The sequence below is a fragment of the Cololabis saira genome, chromosome 23 (genome assembly GCF_033807715.1).
Source record: "Cololabis saira isolate AMF1-May2022 chromosome 23, fColSai1.1, whole genome shotgun sequence".
Lineage (NCBI taxonomy): Eukaryota > Metazoa > Chordata > Actinopteri > Beloniformes > Belonidae > Cololabis > Cololabis saira.
In genome coordinates, this window is record NC_084609.1 from 25762504 (window position 1) to 25765723 (window position 3220).

Sequence of the window (3220 nt, forward strand, 5' to 3'; positions counted from 1 at the left end):
GTGACACGACTCAAAAAACGACTGAAACGGAGAGAAGAGGTTAAAAGGAACCTCGGTGCCGACGTGGCGCGATGACATCATCATTCTCCATCCCGCTGTGGAGAGACCGAGCGATCAGGCGCGGTCTGCAGCTCCAGCAGGTACGGAGAGGTGTCGCCGTCGCCCAGCCCCCGCTCCGCCTCTGAAAGAGCCCCGAGATGGAGAGGAAGGAGGAGAGGAAGAACTAAGAAGCACTTCTAGCATTATGTTTCACTTTAGTAGAGTTTACAGAGCCCTGTAGACGCATCTACACTTGTATTTCAGCAACGTTTCCCCCCGGGACGGCTCCCCGGGCGAGGTAGTTCAGACCTTTCCTTTTCGCAGCTTTCTGCTGCTCACGTTAACAATCAGAAACTTTGCCAAAGTCTGCAAGCACATAGACACGTAGTTAATGCTAGAGCCTCCCAAGCTCCACCGTCTCAAGGATGGCCCTCGCCAGCTGCTTGGACCCCAGCTCTGCCAGGGGCAAGGTGCTGCTTTTTAGTTTCACTGTCGCGGAGGAGGGGACGCAGAGTACGAATGTACATAATCAAGTGTATCTACTGAGGAGAAAAGAAAAAAAAACAGAGTAGTAGCGTTGTACATAGTGTCACGGTCGGCCTCTTAAGCTCTCTGCCGGTCCGGTTTGTGCCAAGCTGGACCCGCGCTTTCCACCAGGACACGTGCTGGAATAATTTATTAGGTTCCTGATGTCGGGGGAAAGCAGCTGAATTGATAAGCTCGTGTCATATTACTTCTCAAACGGGATGTAAGTGTATAAAAAGTGAGTAGGATGTGTGTCATGCCAACCAAATTCAATTGGACATCTTGAAACTGAATGAAAGTTAGGCGGCGATGCAAACCTGAAGCACCTGATCGGACCACTGCTGGTGTTTTACACACGTGCCTTGCTGTCAGGTATTATGGATATGCGGTCGTAAGTTCCCCCTGGTCAGGAGGCCGCCGGGCCAGAACCGGCTCTGGCGGCGGGTCGTCTCAGTGCGGAGAGCTTGTCACAACGCAGAAGTCTGCGCGAGCATCAACGTGCTGTTTTCTAGGTACGAACGCAGCCGACAGGATGCAGCATTGATGAGTTTTAGGTGGATTGGTGCTCAGGAAGTGCTAAATCATCCTGGCGCCGCCGTAAAGGTGTTCGATAAAGTGCCTCTAGTGTCATTCCAACACCGATCTAACGTCGGCGTTTGTCTTATTCACCCAGCACCGCTGTTTTAATTTGGTAGAACAGATGATTTTATATAAAAAAATCTTAGTTTTAATAAAAACCCGACTTAGAATGAGTAATCAATCAATTACATCTCTCTTTTCCTGGACGACATAATCATAAATATTGACAAAATTGGGATTTCAGTGCAAGAATATCATGAAAGCTTACTGTTAAAGTCCAGAAACCGTGTTGTATAGTTTGCTTTCGGCGACCAGAGTAAGCTCGGATCAGCTTTCACGCCTTTTATCTAAACAATTTGAATCAAAACAGGATTGCATCTCTCAAACAAACCATGCCTTTGGGATCCTTTCTCCCGGCCGTACTCGGCCTCTGAAGGTGCCTTCGCTGCAACGGTCGGCGTCCGGCCTCTCCCGTGCCACCGCGTGTCCTGAACACATCCAGCCAAAGTGGACAACATTTATAGATCTTTTTGTGGATCTAAGTATGTGAGACAAATAGATATTTCAAATGAAATAGTTTATTATGTGCATGTTTTTGGACTACATGGTCTTTTTGGACAATTGTATATGCTTTTTGTAAATAATCTTGATTTTTATGGTACACCTGAACTCATCACGCGTGAGTGGGCTTTTGGGAGATTGTACCTCATAAGCATCTAACAATCCGGTGTTTGTTTTAGTACGTTACATATAAATATGTGTGTTTAGACCTTCTTTTCTCTCTTGCTGTATGACAGTAGGTTGTTTTTTTTTTTCTTTCATTTGATGCTTGTATATTTGTAGAAAAACAAAAGTTCCCTATGTATCTATTTTCATGTTTTAGTGTTAACTTCGTGCATCAGTACGCGTTGAATCCAGAGTCTGCTTCTGAACACGGTTCACCAGAGGTCTCAGACGTCTCGGAGACTCACCGGCTCCTGCTTACCAACACTGGGTTAAAAAAGAGTAAAACCACGAGTAAGCTGTCAAACATCCGGAGTGAAGCCTCAGCTGGGGGTGAAACCCCCCCCGTGTTGCAGCTCCACCAGCACAAGCCTGCAGCTGTAGCTGAAATCACACCGAGGCTTGTGCAACGGGGTCGGTACCGCGACGGAAACATCTCTGAGAACCCGGTGAGGTTTTATTCCCGGGATGTTACTTGAATTGAAGCTATTGAAGCCTGACGCCGTCAGCTGCTTCGCGATCGTAAAGGAGTCCTCGCTCTGAAATGATGGACTGTTTTCAGTTTAAAAACTGTGTCTCACTTTCTATGAATTCACTTTAGCAATCGTAGGCTGCAACTTTATGAACCTCTTACAGAAAGGTGAGAGCTTGATCTCCTCAGGTTGAGTGAAAGGGTCATCACACAAAACGAAAACCAACCCCCACCTCTACCCATCGGTCCACTGAGTATCTCAGGTATTTGGTCTGGATAAATTTCTTCTCACATATTTTTTTCGTCACCTCTTTTGCGTGATTGAGCCAAACTGTAAATGCTGACATAAACCGTGCAGGCGCAGACGCGGAGCCGTCGTGCCCGGCCGGCTCACGCCGACAGTGTTTTGAGAGCGAGTTCAAAGCCAACCGGCCTTATTTTTCTACGGATTCGTGGCCTCGGAGAAGCACTGGCTCTGTCTCTGCTGTTCCGTGTCTGCTCCCTGCGGATCGGGCCACACGTTCACTTCTGTGATTTACCTGAACAAAGGAGAGTTATTTTGTTGTTTGTTGTTTTTTTTTTTGTATCAGTTATGTTGGTTCCTTACGGTGAACAATAAAAATGTGACATGAAGAACTTTTTTGTGTGTTTTAGTATTTTTGTGTGGCAGAAACATGAAAGCGGAGGATGAGGCCGTTCTGCAGGTCACACTACGGTGTTTCTGTGCTGACAGGTGTCTGGGAATGCCGTGACCCAACTCCTGGCAGAGCAATTAGATTATATAAGAACTCTGGAAATAAACTACATCATCTCGTTCCTGTGCAGCTTGCATCTGTGGGAGATATTTAGCACTTCCTTGTAATGCCACATTTAAAATGGACA